Here is a 21,378-nt window from a genome sequence, read left to right as displayed (position 1 = left end):
AGTTACATTTATATGCTTTGATGTCATTTTAGATATTAGTGATGATATTCGTCACTGTCTAGTTACGAAACGACACAGCACTTGTGATGCCGACAACGACAACAATGGTTACAACTATTTGTACCTTTATTGCAGGTCGGTGTCTCTGATATTTGTTGATTTTTCAGGAATAGCTCTTCACCCTGCAGGAATAAGAATAATGTTTTAAGTATTCTAAACATATTGTAAATGCGTCTGCAGTAAGAAGGAGAAAAAGAAAGCATTATTTAAAAAAAAAAGAGCTATTATAATTATATATTTGATTGATTCATCTTTGTACTTGGCATTCATGCAGGTAGACGTATATAAGAATTGGAATGCTTTTTATTCGTTAAACAATATTTCTCATATGTTTAGTGGGGTTTTTTTTCTCGTTTTTAAGCGTAATTGAAGCTATTCTTTTTCAATGAAAGTACCCAAGATAACAATTTAGACACTGTAATATACCAGTCAGGTATATATTGTTTATATACAACACACAAATAAATATCTCTCTCCCTTTTTTTACAGAGATTCCTCCCTCTAAACTTTCTTTCTGTATTTGTACCTCTTAAAGCAGGTTCCTACGGTTTTCCAATGATTGTTGTTTTACATCAAACTGTTTACTACCCTTATCTCACAATTCTTTTCTCCCTTTTCACTCTTTACTTACTTTTTGTTGGACGCGTTCTGCTTGTTCACTTGCGGCATTTGTTTGCGTCTTTACTTTTTGTAGACATTTTTCTACTTCATCCGTTAATGGATACTCGACCCCTTGGGAACTTTTTGCATCATTTTTATTCTTATTCTTTATTTTTTAAAAAAGAAGACAAAAATGTTGATAAAAAGTAGAGATATCAGTTATTTGAAAAGGTCTTCAAAAATCAATGTTTTTTTACAATGTCCCTTGGTGACATTTAGCTTTGAAAATTTGCACATCGTGCAGTCATGTTTCGAGAGTTTTTTTTGGAGATAAAGTGGAATTAAGGTCAGGTAAGTAAGACGGACATACAGCAGACATAACACTTCTTTTTGTTGGGGGTAAAAAATGTACATTATGCATTAGTCTCGCCAAAAAATACATTTAAACACCGGTATACTCGTACCATATCTACAAAGTAAGACTTTTCCTAGCTATATATGTTCCCAGTAGCACATATCCCTTTTAATTAGATATTAAGCTCTTTGATTTAAAAATTTTCATTTTTGCTTTGCAGACGCATAAAGTAGAAAGCAAAAAAGAATATTGTGTTAGAATCAGTATTACAGAATCAAAAACACATGAAATATTTTCCAACATAATCTTTGATCATTTAAATTATTATGATTCAAATATTTTAAGCGTGATTGTGAGTGTTTTTAGAATCAAATTGGAAATAGGATTTATATATTTGTAATACATGTATTTTAAATCGGCTGCATGTGAAATGTAAATAAAAGTTTATTTTTGTATTAACTGCCACATGTTAATTTATACATTATACAACAGGACATTTTCTTCACCACAAAACAAGAAGAAATATTACCATTCCCATTTAAATTAGATTTTCGGCCATCATTTCATTGCGAGAATAGGATGTAGTTTACTACACACTTTGGATATTCTTTATGACCCTCACAATAACGAAGTGTTTATTTTCTATTTAATCATTTTATCACGGTAAGATTAATTATGAATAATAGAATATTTATAATACATATTTAAAAAAGACGAAAACATCTGTGCTCAAATATCGAAAGTACGAACCTTTTTTACAGGATGAAAAAGCAAAAACACGTAATTATTTAAAAGCAAGTTCGGTAAAATTTACATGTACACTAATTTCAGGTTACAGTTAACTGGTAATTAATTATGTAATCTCTACAAACGATTTCGAAGAAGTTCAAGGCATCCGTTTCCTCACAATAACGAAGTGTTAATGTTGATAAAAGTTTCAAGTTCATTTTAAAGGTTTATGCTAAAGGGACCAATTCCCATATCTGTGAGGACACAAGAAAAGTAATAACATGCATTTATCGTAGACCTTCCAAGTAAACTGACTAACACTTCAGTCAAAGTAACCCTATTAGCCACTGTGTTTCTCTATATCCAGATAAAACCAGCTATAACCAAAAATACAAACTTGAACAATAATAACCAAAGAAATTTTGATTAGTACACCAAACACCAACAAAGATGCTCCTTGTAAAACCTACCAATCGTCATTAAGTCAGTATTGCTATTTCTTTAATTTTAGCACGAATTTTGCACATCGGGCACCAGGATAAAGAAGAAGTCGTAGATTTTATTCAAGACTTAAAAACGTTACTTTTTCTTAAGAAACAGTAATGAACCTAACTCGAGAGAAAATTCGATCCTTATTTACCTTTTCATATCGAGGCTCTGTTAATCCTGACAAGCAAAGTATAACTAGACAATAATCCCACATAGCTATGTAACGTGTTTAATCTTTATTGGAACTTTATAATGGTTTCTCTACGAAGCAAGCATGTACTTCATTATTGTAGAGATAAAGAGTGCATTTTTAAATAGATATGTCTCACCAGTTGTATTTTTTAAAACAATCTTTTATTTACAGTATCGTCGTAGCAAAAAGTATAAATGTTGTCTGTACCTGTGTAACAGATCTTTAAAACATCTAATGGTTCGCTATAACCAATATGTTGCGTACAATGATAATATTGGAGGTGTAAGGAAAGACTTATGCAGCATTTTTTTTTGGGGGGGGGGGGGGGTGGGGGGTGTTCAATTCAGTTGTAGAAAAACACAGCCAAGGCTCTTGGTTGGTAACTTCTGGATAACTCGTGTGATTAAATTTTACAGCCTGACTATCTGCATATTTATTCTTTCTATTTTTTGAAATTTTATGTCAGCCCCACCTTCAAATTTATTTGGTATGTAGAAGTTTATAATGCACAAAAAAGATCAAACTGGAGCGTAGAAGCTAAGAGCTATCATGATATATGTCATCAATATCATTTGATAAAGTATTGTCCATGTGATAAAGCAAATATTTTATTACCTGGGTTATATCTATTGCATGTTTATATGGATTAAATTTGAGAATCAAACTAAGGGGCTATTCTCTTGGGGTTTTTTTACCCATTTTTTTGGTTTTAGGAAATATGAGTATTGTTTATAATAAAACAAGCATTGCAATATTAACATTTATTTTCCAAAAACGAAAGTAAAGTAAAAGCGTTTAAATATTTTCTATTTAATCATTTTATCACTGTAAGATTAATTATGAATAATAGAATATTTATAATACATATTTAAAAAAGACGAAAACATCTGTGCTCAAATATCGAAAGTACGAACCTTTTTTACAGGATGAAAAAGCAAAAACACGTAATTATTTAAAAGCAAGTTCGGTAAAATTTACATGTACACTAATTTCAGGTTACAGTTAACTGGTAATTAATTATGTAATCTCTACAAACGATTTCGAAGAAGTTCAAGGCATCCTTTTGCTATAAATCTTGACTTAGAGAAAACCTTACCATCTTTTTATTCCTAGAAATCGTTCATCTAGATAAAATACGATAAGTCTTGGCAAGCAGTTTTGTCCTGTTGCTAAGAATTGATCTTTGGTTTCTAACTATTCAACATTATGTAACAGGTTTTATTTAACTAGAACTGAGCTTTTTGCAAAGCAACAAAAAGGTCTTCCGTTGCAGCTTCGTGCCGAAAGGGGATTTTAAATGATAATAGCCATGATATTATTTACTTTTGCTTAAAAATTATTAAATGTATGGCATGTATAAGCTCCTGGTTGAAAAAGACAGCAATTACAATCCAGCTATTATAATAAAGTCACGGAAAAACAGGTTGTTTTTCTTTTTAACACTTTTGACAACATATTAATGTTTCAAAATTTGTGCGAAATATATGTTGGAAGAATTTACCGGCAACTGCAAAACAGTAAATGCCATATTAATGAGAATATTTTATTGCTGGAAAGAGGTTGACCGATCAAAAAAAGTTAGATCTTTTTGATTTATTAGATGTTCTGTCCTTTGTGTTTCACAACTATACATCATTGGGATCTTGAACTTCTCATGATCACTTCACACTAATAAACCACAAGTATTGTGTGTATGAAGCAATGACCTAGTCTTTTGCCACGAGAGAGAAAACATGGTCCAGACTACAGTGTATACAGTTCTATGCTATAACATTGACTCTTTACACAATACACTTCAGGTGATTGTTGCCCATAAAGCAAAACCAAAGCAAAAACTAAATGTACCTGACATCATTTAAATGGTGTCCCTCTTAAAAAGCATCCGACCACTTTGAAAATGGACATAATAAAAAGCTTTCCACGTAACTTTTAAAGTTTTAAATTTTGACTATGAATTTATTAAAACTTTACACAGTGGTCTGTGATATGACCATGACATTTAAAAACTATCTTGATCGAAGGTCACTGTACATCCTTTACTTAAAAGCTTTCTTATTAGTAATGTATGAGCTAGACCGAATCATTAGGAAAAAAGTACAATATTATTATAGTTAGATAAAGATTTTTCAAACAGGTCTCATAAAACCCTGACCTTTCATCCAGAAACTTTGTTCAAGGTCACTTGACACTCATTATGTGGCGTACTTGGAGTAAACATTTTACATGAGTTTGAGTAAAAATATATCTCATACTTCTTATAATTAGACATTTTGCAAACTCTGGACCCATAAAACGTGTTCTGTCTTTATTTATTTGTCTCTAAACTTTGCTACACGTCTGATGAATATTAATGTGATCCGCCATTTATAACGTCACTGTGCATAAGTGTGGGAAAACCCAGCATTAAAAACACGAGGGAAGAACAGTTTGTTTACAAATTGGAATCATTAATTATGTGTAATAAAAATGAAACAAGATTTTAGCATCGTCGACACGGTAAACAGGTAAACACTATCTCGCTAAGGGATGTATGTACTGACGGTGTTTATTCTTTATTCAAAAATTCCTCTAAATGAAAATCCACTTGTGGTTTTTAACTTATACAGTAAAGAAACTGCTTTAATTCCTATTCTATTAATCTACATGGTATCCGATGACAATCTTCCCTTTGTTCCTATCCTTGTCAGTCCGTCTCATTTCTTTCCTTGCCAAATCTGTCAATCTGTCAAACTGTCTACCCCTCTTTCTTGTCGACGCCATTGTTGTTTATGGACCAAGATGTGTGTTACGTGACCCTTTTATGGCGGGGTTATTCAAATATTTTGTATGTTTTACCGGCACGTAACAAAATAAAATAGATTTTTTTTTTATTTCTTGTATCTTTGTTATGCGATTGACTTGGGCAGCGTAATTTATGTGAAAGCCCTATCTTTAAATGAAGTAAGGAAGCAAATAACCAGATTTTATTATTCTTCTTTATTAAAAATACGCCACATATACCTTAATGTACTTTAGAAATTTACAACAGACATGATCAAAATTTATCCGAATCAATCACTCATACCTGTAGTAATATATATGTGTAACGTATCGAGCTACTTATACTGCCAGGGGGAGTATTAGTGCCTGGTTATTCACAGGTTTTATGTGTACACTAAGGAGTTTTAAAATATAATGATTTTCTATTGATTGTCAAAAATGATTGGTATAGCCTAACCATACTTAGGTTAGTAATCAACAAATAAGTTCAGGGAATCTAGTATATTTACAAACACGACAAGGGTATAATAAATATATAATTGACACTCTGTGTGATGTACTTGTGCTGCCGTGTTCAGGTCGAACAGTACACACCCACCATGACAATCCACTGAGGTCAACCACTCAGCTAAAATGACTGACCGTTCTCAGATTACCGCATATACTATAGGCTGCCTTATTCAGGACGGACACTATATGTGGTAGCCCTTCAACCACTGTGCACACTGTAGGCAACCTTATTCATGACGGACAGTGGGCACAACGGCCTGGACGACAGTATGATCAGCCACTAAGACAATTCAATGGCTAGACTCTCTGACGATAGCCTTCTGTGGCAAGCCAAAACGACTGTACTACCTAACGCAAAATACCAAGAGGACAACCTCTCTATGGCCTGCCAAAAATACTCAGTACAGTTACGAACGGACGAGCTCTGTATTAACAAAATACCTTTCATTCAATTTCACAATCGTCTTCTCTGTTCTGCTTATCTTCAAGTAAGCAGCCGACAACTGATTCACCGTCTTATTTATACCCTTGTGTCACGTGACATAAACAAAGAAACGAAAAAAAGAACCGTTCGAGCTGAACCTAAAATATCCGGTATCATTACATATACATAACACTATAATTTCAATTGTTAATTTACTATTATTTTAACAGAACTCTATCTATAAGACACTTAAGGAGGCCGACCTTAGTTTTCGTTGCGCATGTTTTTGCGAACTGTAGTATATATAATCATAAATTTTTACTTCTTATTATTTTATTTTCGATATCATTTATGGAATTGAACACAATAAACATATTACATGTAAAAATATTTAGATTTTTAGAGGAAATTTTTATTTTTCAAACGATTTTCCCGTTGTGCGGTAAGGGAGCGTTGCAATTGCGCTTTTATGACAAAATAAATATGATTATAATAAAATTAATTATGAATCAAAGTACTGAAGTACTGACGGGAGTTGATTTTATCGATTATCATTTATTTTAAAATCAACTTATCTTGCGTGGTTATTAGTTTCATACAATGAATTTTAATTAGACTTTTCAGACAAGAATTTAGAGCCCCATATGAATCATGTTGTGTATTATTTAAAGATAGATTTCAAACTATGTATTAGTAATCGAAACAATTCTAATAATTGTATGGATCCAAGCACTATTGATATTGAACTCCAGTCTCGTTCAACCAGACGCTCAGCTGTCTCCGTTAATCTCCGACAAGCAAGAGAGCCTCTCTGTTTGTCGGAGATTTACGGAGACAGCCGAGTTTTTGGTTGAACGAGACTATATTAAACTCTGGCGTAGGAATACATAAGCCTACATAAATATCTAAATTGTTCGTATTATATAAAATCTTACTATTTTCAAAGTGTTTATAGATAAGTTTCCTTGGAAAACAATGCTTCAGCATACATAACAACGAATTTTTCTATTATATTCAAGAACTAAGACTTGTCAGCGGTGATGATTTGTGCTTAGGTCCAAACACTGTTTCACTTTCGGTTTGCCAGAGTGACTGCATAGGAGAGTTGATTAAAATCAACTCCCAAAAAATGAAGCTTTGTACGTAGGAGTACATTGTAAGAAATAAGTTAAACATCAAAGAAAAAGTCAAAATTATACGCCGTAGAAATTTTGTACACCGAATGATGTTATCCTCGACAAGACTGTCAGTATCTTTTGAATGAATCCATTGAACCAATCTTCATTCGTAATGCTCTAAATATATAGCACAATTTGGTGTATTTTTATATTTTGAGATGATCCCCACTAAAAACCAGACGTCAGAGTTCAGTAGTCTTTACACATAATGTAAGAAATGATATTACTAATCATATAAAACAATTTGAGAAAAAAAAACTATTGTAGTATTTTTTAATCTGCTTTGAAGTGCGGAAAATGACAGTTTCCTATATATTCCTGTAGTAAATGTAACTCTATTTTGAGATGGTCCCTAAAAAGAACCAGATGGTCAATTTTCCTAAAACTTTGCAAATAAACTAGTAGTTTTTCTACAAAAAACGTTTCTTTCTCTTTTATTGCCTGAATCTAAACATAATCTGTTTAAAAATCAAATAATCAATGAATCCTTGAATTCTGGACATCGATCAGCGAGAGTTTTTTTTTTATCGTGCGAGCACCTTGCACGATACATGTACATGTTACATTGCAACACGGAACTTTGGTTTTAAACTGCCTAACGATAAACGCTTTGAGAGTAATTCTTATTACAAAAACTCTACTTTTTGCTTCCTTTTAAATTAATGCATTCAAATTCTCGCTCTCTTGCTCTCTTTGTACTTTGATGATTTTCCTTATTGGCCGTTAGTTTCTACTGGCTTAATGACTGCTGTTACTGGCTGCTTACTTCAGCATGGTTATAATGCCTAACAATGGAGTGAACTTTTTATAATTTTGGTTTCATCATTAATTCTGGGTGATGTATTTGCATACCCAGTAGTTTTTAGTAGGGGGAAATCATCAATGCAGGTATAATTAATGAACAATATCGAGTCTACTCTTTCATCGCCAATAAACAGAATTTTGTTTTATAGTGTCTTTTATCTCGAAATAATTTTAATGTGCTATTGTTCGTAAAAATGAGATACATGTAAATGTAACTCGTTAAGATGACAACCATACCCCGATACTATACGTCAGTATCTATCTTTTAAGATATACCCCTTCATTCACTTTAAATTTATTTGAATCTGACATTAATTTCTGTTACTTTCTGTAAACTGCAGTAAAATTTACAAATACTGTTTAGACAATTTCACAAACAAAAAAATTACACCGGCAGATCATATTTTGTAAATGATAGATACAAGCTTTCTCAATAGTTTCTTTATCATAATGAAACTCCCCAAGTCCCACTTTGGTGCAGATAACACGAAGAGTGCGGCAAAATTCTTTGCATTGTATTCACCTTGTAGTCATCATTTTCACACTCGTTAGTTTAACGGTTGTTTCGGCGGTACAGTTCCATCCAAATGGATAGGTGGGGTTGTTAAAAGGCATTGTAAGACCGCATGGGCTTAAACAACAAGCGCCCCAACACCCGCCGTACTGCAGCATAGGACATCTGCAGCCACTGGGGTCAAGGTCGTGGGCTCCGAAAGGATGGCTCTCATAATAACGTAACATGTCACCTAAAATTTATTTAACCTATTTTGAAATTAAATTAAAGTATAATGTGTATGAAAAATCATTTAGACGAGAGTGGATTAGAGTTGTCAATAAATATTACATTGTTACTATACAACTCCGTCATCGAATATGCTCGCTGTAACAGTAACTCCAAACAACAGTAACATCTAGTATATGCATGAATACACTTGTTTAAACCGAATCCCACCCAAACGTAATGATGGAATATATTTGAAAAATATAAATGTGTTTTTTTATGCCTTTTCAAATGAAAGAATACTAATTTATAAAAAAAAAATTACTACAACAATAAAAAAAAAATCGTACTTGCGTTTCCAGTCACCGAGAAGACATGACTGAGTTTGTACTGGCTGGAAGCACTGAATATGATGACGTCAAAATAATTCACATACTGGAAGCTTGCGTCATTGTACTTCAACTCAATGTACAGAGGGGAACTCCAAGAGGAGGTCAGATAATTAAAATAATCATTTCCTGTAATCAAAATCAAAAGAAAACGTGTAAATTAGAATGAGAAAGAGGTGGAGGTGTCCGTCTGAGTGCACATGTGCGCATGCGTGCAACATACTAGTATCTACATAATTCATGTAGTAATTATGACAAACTTGACCCTGTAATTATCTTTCTTTTTATTTTTGAGAAAGCATCTATTTTTCAGAAATTGTTTTCATGTGTTACAGTTCAGCTTTGGTAGTGCCCTAACCACCTGGTTTATCATTTTATATTTACCTAGCCACACTTCTGTGAATGGAGACCCAAACCCGTCCTGGTACTCGGCATACGTCCGGTTGAAGTCCACGGATCCGTCATGTCGTTAGAGAATTACCTTCATAGAAATGGCGGATTGTTTAGCGACCATTATACATGTATATTAAGTTATGAAATAAAATGTGAGCATGCACATATACCCAATGCTATCATATGACAATGCCACACAAAAGAAAATAGTCATCGATATTGAATTCAATAATCCTATTGCTAATGTATTTGATTCATATTGATTGATCAACAATTTGATTGCTTGATTTATGGATTGATTGATCAAACAATCCTATCGCTGACCCTTGGTTATTATTGGACGTTTAAAATGACCCTTTCCCCACGAAGAATAAGTGCAATTTTCATAAAAATGAGCATACTCTACGTGAAGAAAAGTGACCCCTGTTAAATAATGATCCCCTTATATATTTAAGTTTTTCAGTCTCACTTCTTGTTATAAATAAAATCATCTCTACAATATTGTCATTTTTATCGCAGTTAACAGAAAGTGGCTTTAAATTATAGTTCATTTTCAGTTAAACTTAAAGTAAAAGGAGGAGTATATTATAGAAAATCAGAATCCTTTTTGTTATAGCAAGATACTGATATATTGTACTGAAGTATAGTTCTCACCTTAGCGACCTACATGTATCTCATCATTATCAGTGAAAACACATTAAAATTATTTCGATATACGAGTCACTATATAACGAAATTATATTCTGTTTATTGGCAATCAAAGAGTAGACCCTATATTTGGTCATGAATCATACTTGCATTGGCGTGTATAATTATCCCCTGCAAATAACCACTGGCTATGCAATTGCAGTACCCAGAATTATTAATAAAGCCAAAATTATAAAAAGGTTACTCCATTATTCAGAATAATTACTTGTATTATATCTATCAAATCTGAAGTTTAAGAATAAAACCTTGTTCGCAATAAAAACAATTTCTTACGTTTACAAAACAAATGCATTAAAATTAACTAAAATATTCGTGTGTCGAGGATAATAAGAGGGATCGATGGTCATAGTCATTTCTTATCTTTTATTTAAATCTCCTAAAAAGAAGAGCTCTGTGTCAAGGTATAGGAAACTGATTTATTTGAAAGCTTAAACTTTGGATTTTGGTCTTTACTAGATATTAGTATATGGACAAAAATATTTATGTTAATGTTAACGACAGATATTAAAGGGGCATGGTTACAAATTTGGTCAGAAATTATTTGTCCGTTTTTAATGTTTACAATGCTTCGGTAAGGCATTTTTAATAGGCAACCAAACTTTGAGTATCATCCGTTGAGTTATAAGCGAGTTACAGAGCTTACAGTTCTTTGCTATGTAAATATAACGTTTGTTTACATTTTAAATGTTGAAGTGAAAATTCCAGTTTTAGATATAAAATGAATGACATTGTGTTAAACGTAAGGAACTCTTTATTTACACTAAAATGATTAAAAATAGACAAATCAGCTTGAAAAAAGATTTTTTACTGGTATATTTAATCTACGTAAACAAATACAGCTTGGGCACGAGCCATGTTTACATGACAAAGAATTGTGAGCCTTGTATCTTGCTCATGACTTTACGTCTGACTTTCAAATTAACATGATCATTAGAAATACATTTCTAAAGCATTGTAAATAATAAAAACAGTAAAACTGAATTTAACCAAAACCTAGACCATGCCCCTTTAATGTCAATTTGTTGACCAGCCAGTCTCTTTGAGAACTCTATGTATTGTAACAAACTATATTTCGATCCGCTCCTACACTGTGATCACAGATGCACTCTATTTACTTTTACATAAAATTGCAAATAAAAAATTTGTATACATAAAGTATCAAATCTGTAAAGTGAACAACATGTTAATGCTCATTTTTAAAAATTCAAGTCATTTAAAAGTCTAATATATTTGATATGGGTAACTCATATCTATTTCTGTTTAGGCAGTGGTCATATTTCTTCCGGTGGTCCTTTCTCATAAAGTTTAACATGTCGAAAAAAGGTCCCTGTGTCGTTTTTATTCTTAAAAATAGTCCAATTATTCTACAACTTGGGGGTCATTATCGTACGTCGAAAAATGATGACCCGCTCTTTCTCCGATGGAGTCATTGTTTTTCTTTCAACCGGTCTCAATGAGAACTGCATTTTGCTTGGCAGTAAGGTCATTCTTACCGTATATCCGTATCCATCCTTCATTATACATTCCACTAGGATGGGGTTGTTTGTTACTGGACTTGTTATTTGATAAACTCCACTCGCTGATGTATAGCTCGAGACACAGTGGCAGTGAGAGCAACCTACAAACATACGATTTTACATCTTTATACTGTAAACGTAATTATAGTGGTGAGTTGAAACATTGATGAATTTCGTGCCGAGAAAATATGACGTGTTAATTTTGACGAACTATTAATATTCAAAAGAAAAAGTATCGACTATATAGATTTTAGAATTGTTGACCTTTTATATGTCAATTAAAGATAAGGTGGGCACACATTCGCCATAAAAAAAAAATTCTAAATTCATTCATCCATGTCATAAAATTAAAATCCGAGATCTAGATTAGCTACATTAAACGTCACGGCGCAAGTTAGTTCATGGAAGAGGACGGGAGATCTGCACAAAATTATTTGTATTTGACTTGACTCTAACCATTATGAAACAATCATTTGAAACAAAGATATCGTACATGAAAAATCATGTTCCCAAAGACCTTAATACTACAGCTTAATACAGTGTACATTACCTGAATATGACCCGGATGTCGTTGTCTGAACTGTCACACCGGAAGTTAAGCTGGTTGTCGCCGATATTTGATAATTGTCTCCGATGTATTCATCAGTTGTAGAAAACCCATCACAAGTGTACAAGTCGTGTGAAAGCTGAAATGTATAGTATTTTGAGTATTTGTTTGCAAAGTTAAATTTAGATTCAGATAAGATATACGATAGACCAGTAACTAAAATTTGACTACATGTACTTATATTGCTGAACAGTTGAGAGGTTTTCAAAGTATATTTACTACTTAATTCAGGTTCTCAAACAAATAAATTATGACTGCAATACTTAGTTTATAAAATAAATCGTGCTCTAACGAAGAAAAATACCTTCATAAAGTGCCGACAAGGAGCAGAAATGTCCAGAGAAGGCTTAGGATTTGGACTGTCATTTGTAAGACGAATCGACGTTGCATAGATCGAACCGGGTACGATTATTTTCTAAGATACACTCTTGAGAACAATTCGCCATCTCGCGTCCTCCAAACATCTGAAATTCCTTAAAGACATGGTTGTTTATGTCGTAGTTCACGAAACCTTTGTTAACAAATTTGGTATTGCTGAGGAAGGCAAATGCATAAACACTTAAACATAGGACCAACAGCATAAATCTTGGAATCTTCACCATTTTCAACCACGTATCACAAGGTAATACGTTTTTCATCAACATTCGACAGTTTTTTAGTAGTCAAAGTAGCCCGGGGAACTAACATTAATCATAGTTTGGGTTCACAACGGAATCGCTAATATTGATTGCATTATAGAAACAATTGATATGATGAAAACTCTGAGGCATACATGTGTTTATGCGTCAATTTAATAAAAGGTACTTTTTTCTTTGAAGTTATAATCATGCTTGATCAGAGGAAACCTTCATCAAAAGTTCAAAATGTAAATTTATTTTTCGAAAACCTACAAACAGTTTGCTTCTTGAAGTTTTAGAAATACCATTTAATTTTATACTTTTTGTAACTCATACAGAGAAAATGAACGTGCTCTCTCTCTCTCTCTCTCTCTCTCTCTCTCTCTCTCTCTCTCTCTCTCTCTCTCTCTCTCTCAGTAAATATTGTAATAGTCTGACGATTTTATCCTGAATGTCCAGTTATCCAAAAGTTCCAAAGTTTGTCGGTTCATTTGTTTGAGGGTTTATATATATTAATTCAAAAGGTTCAGAAAATCCATATAGTGTAAATTCCTGAAGTTTGAAACCAAAATATACTGACTAGAAGGTAGTACTATATTCAGTTTTTGCGGGCAAACTGTGGATTGCTATTTTTAGCTTATGTCTAACCCCTGATATGGAAACTCGAATTATTTTTCCCATATTCACAGAGAACAAATTTTAAAACTTCTAGGCCTAGCATGAATTTGAAGTTGATAGACCTTCTATTATTATGTTATGCTGTTATTTGTTATGTACAAATTCCATTTGGAAAAGAGGAAGAAGTTTTAAATATAAAAATGTCCTAGTTTGTAATTGAAATATTATATCATGTGAAAATGTATCGTAATTGGTACATTTTTGAAGATTTTCTATCTTATACATGTATTTAATTTTTTAGCAAATACTTATTCATTAGTTGCCAGTGGTATTTTTTACGTATAAAATTGACTTAAACGTTCAAACTGTAAAGTCTACGCTGTATTAAACTGCAACACTGCTATTAATTGCTTTAATATCGAGATTTCATAATTATGTAGTTAATCACAAAATCTAAAGAAAACATGTTAAATGGTCAATATGAAAAAATGACAATAACAAGCTGTCAACCATCTCAAAAATCCATAAAACGAATTCGAAGAAGAGCAACACGGACCTCTAAAAATATAGAGGTAGGATCAGGTGCCTAGTACGAGGAGTGAGCATTCTCTGCTGACCGGTGTAAAATAGTCAATGTCTAGAAATCTTTTGTATCCAAACCGCATACAGTCTTCCAACATACGGGAAAGATTTTTTTTATCATTTAGAGAATTTTTTCATTACAGTCTTTTTGGACATCGTATGTGATCATTTTGATTGATTTACACGGACTGGTACAATTAAAATTATTTTTTTATAAAGAAAACACATTTTCGTGTTACTTAAAGTTTAGGGTTTTTTATTGCAATTTCTTGCATTAATTTTGATTGATCAACATAGAGTGGTATATTATAAATAAATATTTTATACAGAAAAATACTGTGTTTTCCTCAGATTCAGAGAACTGTTTTATTGCAATTCCCTACACCAATTTTTATTGATTTGCATGGAATTTTATATTATGAAATGAATGAATATTTTATACTGAAAACACGTTTTCGTTTTACTTTAAATTCAGAGACCTCTTTTAATGCAACTCCCTGTCACAATTTAGATTGATTTACACGGAATGGTACATTATGAAATGAATACTATTGTTTTACTTAAACTTCAAAGATTTTTTCATTGCATCCTCTAGCAACAATTTTGATTATTTAACGGAAAAGTACAAAGGTAAAAATTAAGAAAAAATTCATTGCAATTTTTTGCATCTATTTGATTTACATTGAATGGACTTCGTTTGTTGAAATCATCATCCTTCAGCCTTCACCAATTATGGTTCAGTTTGATTAATTTTCACGAACTAGAACAAATTTAAATTGATATTTTATATATTAGATGTTTACAGGCAATCAAACGTAGCTCTGCTAATTAGTCACCCCTAACATTGCCGGACATTCCAGTAATGATTAGATTGGATGGACAACACAGGCTCATCCTGTCATCATGACTTGAATTTTAATGACATTTAACATAATGACATCAACCATAACGAACCGTAAATAATGAACCGGAACCGGAAAAGAATGACGACGATTACATTTCTTAATTCTAATATTGTAAATGCAAGCGATTTAGATTCCAAGAAATAAGAATACATCCTTTGTTCATATTCGTAAGATTTAGCAATTTTACATTTTGCGCTGATCTTAACGAGAAAATAATATAACACAAAATTTAATTATAACTTATGATCGTAAAAAACTTCCCAACATGTATCATGATAAAAATGAATAATAAACGAGTACTGAAGACCTTACCGATACTGGTACTCTACCAGAATATCTTATTATGTATACCAAATTAGATACAGTTTAAATGTTTGCTTCCTTATATCACCTCTTTCTTTAAAGCTATATGACACTATTCATAGAAGACTTTTTCTAGTACGATAAAAAGATAGTCGAGGACCATATATCAGCTATATAAGTGAAACTGGCATTTAATCATATATGTATTTTTAATTAATAAATATTCTTTAATTTATCTATGTACTCTATACAGGACGTATGAGTCAGCTGTTGTTATAGCATTGATCAAGTTACAAGTGCTCTGTACTGTACATACTATTAAGACTCATTAGTGCGTAACTTACTTATAAAAAACAATTATTTTTGTAATTCTCATTGAAAGTAAAAAATTACTTGACATTCTGTCTTTGGGCAATGAGTATTTACCTCAAACTGGCCTGGCATGGTCGTCATGATCGTCTGCCTTGGATGATTATCCAAAGAGCTTAGGAAATATGGTCTTCTGAGTTTAGCTGATGTGCTACATTTACTAATTATTTCAAATATAATTGTCTAATTTGGTGATTAAATGACTATTATGGACATCAATGTGCAATAAACATGTGACTATAAAGACCCATGTCAAGTGATATCGACCGAAGACACAGACAAGTGATATCGACCTCAAAGGTTCAGTCTATATCGCTCAGATTAATATCACTTGGTATGTGAAATGTGATTTATTCAATTTTGTAATAATCTCAAAATGTGTAAAAATGCTATAACCACCCTTTTTTCAAGACCGCACTCATATCCATTTTTTATTACAACAGGAGTCATTTTTTACGGGGGTCATTTCTTTTTATGTTTAACATTTATTATACATTATTCTACAGCTGGGGGTCATTACTCACTACGTCGAAAAATGACCCCAGGTCATTATTCTATTGGGGTCATTATTCTTCTTTACACCGGCCAATGGAGAAGGTTGAAGATGTAACCTCTACTTAAAATTCATAGTCTTATTACAGTTTCAATTTTTTATGTAATCAAACGCAGTCCTGTAGAAAGGCTTTGGAACTGAACTTTGTTTAAGAATTTTTACCTCCATTATGCTAACTTTTCATCGCCTATAAAATGAGCTTTTGCTCTCGACTTTAGCCTTTTCCTGTATCTCTCATTAAAAAGGGAATTCTCTTCGTATTCTACAAAAGGTTTAATATGCTTCACAAATTTTTTCTACGTGTTTTAGACATTTTATTAATTTTCGGCATGAAAAGATAAAACAAATACACATGAGAAACTTATCACATTTTTACAATACTTATGTGTCATTACCTATCTTTTTTTAATTTGAATAAACAAGAAACAAATTGAAATTAAAATCACTTAATATATCTGGAATGTTTGACGTTTTATTCGAGACAACGTTTACAATCTTTCAAATCACCACCCCAAACTCATTGTTTTAATCAAAAATATACTTTGATAATTACTTAAAGGGGCTGAATGTAGATTTTAACCAAATATTAAAAAAATTAAAAATACTGAGGAACAAATTATCAAGGTATTTAGGTCAGCATTTATAAGTTTAAAAATGAAAAGCATACAGAAGAATTCATTAAAAAAAATATAATGTCTTTCTTTTACGGTATTTTCCCGAGCTCTGCCGAAATCCAAGATTTGATCTAAACATACACTTTTGACTCTTTTTGTTTTCATACCGGTTTTTTCTGTTGCCTTTGCTATGAAATTTTGTTTTTGCTTGCTATTAAAAAGGTACAAAGCAGTTAAATCAATGAAATAATCAAATTTAAATCAAATAACGATCAATCTATAACGCGTCAAGTTCTTTAATATCTAGAACAGAACAAAATAAAGTACTTTGTATAAAAAGCTTTAAAATAATGTAAGTTGAGGAAACCAACAAAGTAACAAGCATTTTAAAATATTCGGATTACAAACACTATAAATGTTAAATATGACACACGTTTTAAATAATTTTTCCTCAAGTCTGACTTTTATATAAATACGGTCAACATGCGATAAGTTCTACAGATTGTTGTAAAAGAACCTTCTTCTTGTCATCATTTTCACACTCGTTAGCTTGATACTTGTTTCGTTGCTACAGTCCCATCCAAATGGATAGGTGGGGTCGTTATAAGGCATGGTCAGACCGCATGGATTCCTGCAACAATCGTGCCACCACCCGCCGTATTTTGACATAGGACAATCGCAGCCATTGGGATTCAGGTCGTAAGCTCCGAAATAATAGCCTTCAATATTACTTAATACGTCACCTATTAATGAAAATTACTATCACAATAAGGAATATATATATTAAATAACTCATTGTCATCATTTAGACGACAATGGATGAGTTGGCTATTTTTTTTCACTTTGTTACTTCAAAACTCAGTTACGGATGATCCTTGCAACAATTCCAAAGAACAATTACTCCTTATATTTAAAGTTTGTATATACCATGATTCCCCAAATATGATACAGTTAAAAACGAACTGTCTTTTGAATTTAAAAAAGGTAAAATTGAAATTTGCATGAATATTTAAGAGAATTTTTACTTGCGTTTCCTGTCATCGTGATGCTATAATAAAGACGATAATGAGCTGAGGCAGGGTATACGTTGAAATTAGAATAGTCCACATATCGGAAACTGGAATCATTGTACTTCAATTCAATGTACAGACGGGAAATCCAATGGTAGGACAGATGATGAAAATATTCATTTCCTGTAATCAAAAGAAAACGTGTGAATTTCAGAGAGAGAGAGAGAGAGATAGTGTGTGTGCGTGTGGGGGGGGGGGGGGGGAGGGGGGGGGTGTGTTTGTGTGCGAACGAAGTCCGCACTACGACAAGAGATCTAGTATTTTACAATTTTACCATAAACCTTTTATTATCTTATATTCGACATTGTGGTCATGTGGTATCATTCGATTTTAATCCGTAGTACCGTTACTAGCCCCGCCGTCATCAACGTCTTTCTAATTCTCAATCCGGGGTGTAACCTCAATAGTTTTTTTTCAGGTGAGACTTTCAGTATGAGCTAGGTAATTTCAAAAATGTTGGTGACGGTGGTTAATAATGATTAATAATATACCTAGCCACATTTCTGTGAATGGCGACCCAAACCCGTCCTGATACTCGGCATACGTCCGGTTGAAGTCAACAGATCCGTCATGTCGCTGGAGGATTACCTTCATAGAAAAGACAGATTGGTGAGACACTAAAGATGATGAAAAAGAAAACAACAATCCAGAATGAAAAGAGTGAGTCAACTCATATACCCCGCAATACCATATTGCTTGACAATACTTTGCAAAGAGAATGAAAATGCATGTGTGATAAAGTCCATTTATATTAGTTTTGCATTAGTTTGTATACCGGTAAATAGTAAACTGTTGTTATATTGTTCTATGTTGTGTGCAATGATTTTATTACGAGAGTGTTCGTTGTAAGGCTATTTTTTGCACAACTGGTTTACAAGTAATTAGTGGGCGAGTCATGGCTCAATGTCAAGTGCGCGACCACGTTGCTGAGTGTGTCAGTGACGAAACTCACTTTCAAAAATCGAACAGAAAATTTCCTATAATATCGATCACCTGATCAATATATTGTTACCTGCGTAACTATTATATCATGTTGATGCATTCTGCGCAACGGGTTAAGAGTGTTGTTTGCCCAGACTTTGAGTCGTCAAATTTGGATCTTATATAGTTTAATGTCATGAAGATCTAAAGATTAAGATTCTAATTACTATTGATATAAAAATTCAAATCTTTATCAATTTATGGAATTCAGCTCATACAAAACGTAGACTTGCAGCAAAAAGGGATTTCCTTAAAATAACTTTTCAAAAAATATTCAAAAGCCACTGACTGAAAAAGAAAAAAGCACCTCCTTCTAAGTTCTATAAAATACAATAGGTGGTTTTTCATTATTGTGAATTTTTGCATTCTGAGTAAACGTTTTTAGATGAGTTGGGCTGAGTCAAACAGAAATATTATACAAATATTGACTGGGGTTGAGGGCAACATTGATTATATTAGCCCCCGAGGGGCGAAATATTGCCCGACGCGAAGCGGAGGGCAATATTTTCGTCCCAAGGGGGCTTATATAATCAATGTTGCCCGAAAACACAGTCAACATTTATTTTGTTATATGAAGAAACAAACCAAAATTTAAGAAAGTAATTAAAAACAGATCGCCGTGAATTTCTCTGCTCAACATAGAATTCACGAATTCAATATTGTGCAAAGTTTATTTCCAAAATATCCTCAGCATCAAACGGTCACTGGTGATATTCCGCCGCCCGTAAGAATTATCATACCCATGCGCGGATCCAGAAAATTTTTCCAGGGGGGGTCCGAAGGATAATTGTGTTTGCCAGGGGGGGTCCGAGGCATATTTTCGCGATAATTTTACTATGTAAATTTAATAAATTTTCATTTTCCAGGGGGGGTCGGGACCCCCCCGACCCCCCCCCCCCCCTCTAGATCCGCGCATGATACCTGATTTAAATTCACAAAAATTCGCAAATCCTTATATCCGTTATGATAGCATTGTGCGTCCGTTGTTTGCTTGCCTTGACTGACTGTCTATTATGACGTCACCTTGTTTTGGAGTCGCGAAGAGTTATTACTAAAACCGATTTGGTTTGACTTTTCCGATCGCGTCGCGTTCAACTTTTTCAGCTACGTCATACATAAACAATACCCGCACCTTAACAACAGTCTTTTTATTGGTGGATTCAGCTTACCGCTGATTGGCTGCTGGTTAACTAAGACTAAATTATGCACGGACAGAACAACAACATATCAGAGAATGAAAAATTCACATGGGTACTCATGACTGTCGAAATTGGGCTATTTTTCGAAAGTGTACACTTGTGATAAAACAATACATATGGTACATAACATATATGGCTGTAGCTCTGTGTATAAATTTTGGGTTAGAAAATATAAAGCTACAGTGCATACAATACTTACATGTACAAAAAAACTTTACGGCAATTTGCCGCGTATAAAAATAACACTATTTATAAAAAATATTTACATCATACCATACCACATTTTGTGCAAATAATCCATTTAAATAATTCTTCATTTAGTTTACTACTGTTAATAATTGTAGCTTTACCCGCCCCAAACTTTCTCCTATTAAACAACCTTTAACCGTACTCGGAAAGCGGATCAAGAACTGTATTTTTTATGTGTGTAAACAAACCAGTGTTCATGTATGGAGCGGGTGATCGGGGGTTCAGAGACAGGTAAAATAAAGAAATCTGCAGTAAATGGTTTGTGGATATTTTAGTATATATATTTACACCGAAAGTGATAGGGCAACAGAAGAGAAACGAATCGGACACTTGCCTAATGAAGACGCACATGTACAAACCTCCTTGCACTCTCCACTTCCGTCTCGTTCTTTCACACCATCGTTCAATACTTTTATTGACTGTCGATTGCCGATCGAAAGGTGTAGAAATCGAGGAATTCATACCTATCACTTTGACTGGCAAGTTAGTAGGTAATACATGTGCATTATACATTTACGGTATTTACATGAAATGAACGCTTAGCACATGCAACTTTTAAATATTATATTTTTTATAACGCCGTACTCTGGACCGTAGCTTGAGGCTATGGTTTAACGCCCGTTTACACAGAGAGAGAGAGAGAGAGAGAGAGAGAGAGAGAGAGAGAGAGAGACTTTAGCACAGAATTTAAACATAAGGGATAGTCGATTTTGAATGAATAATATTGGGGGGAAATAAACTGTTCTGAGAAATCCTTCAGCTCTGGCATTGCATAAGCGTATACTGATAACTCGGCCTAAAAATAGGAGTTAACCAATCATATAGTTTTCACACCGGCGGCGTGTATAATTTATGCATGACGTAGCTGACAGAAATGATCG

General features: G+C 33.1%; 1 long non-coding RNA gene across 2 annotated transcripts; it reads right to left on the bottom strand.

Moving 5' to 3' along the window:
- Positions 1-3,605, bottom strand: LOC136275798 (uncharacterized). Of its 2 annotated transcripts, none has more exons than XR_010714291.1 (3): positions 3,523-3,605; positions 692-826; positions 1-182 (listed from the first exon to the last, which is right to left on the bottom strand). It is a non-coding gene; the product is annotated as an uncharacterized lncRNA (long non-coding RNA). The 2 variants fall into 2 exon arrangements; XR_010714292.1 differs by lacking the exon at positions 3,523-3,605 and adding an exon at positions 2,385-2,517.
- Between the last annotated feature and the right edge of the window lie 17,773 nt (positions 3,606-21,378).

Source organism: Magallana gigas, chromosome 5 (genome assembly GCF_963853765.1).
Source record: "Magallana gigas chromosome 5, xbMagGiga1.1, whole genome shotgun sequence".
Taxonomy (NCBI): domain Eukaryota; kingdom Metazoa; phylum Mollusca; class Bivalvia; order Ostreida; family Ostreidae; genus Magallana; species Magallana gigas.
The sequence above is the reverse complement of the archived record's forward strand: the minus strand, read 5'-3'. Positions and strand labels throughout refer to the sequence as shown.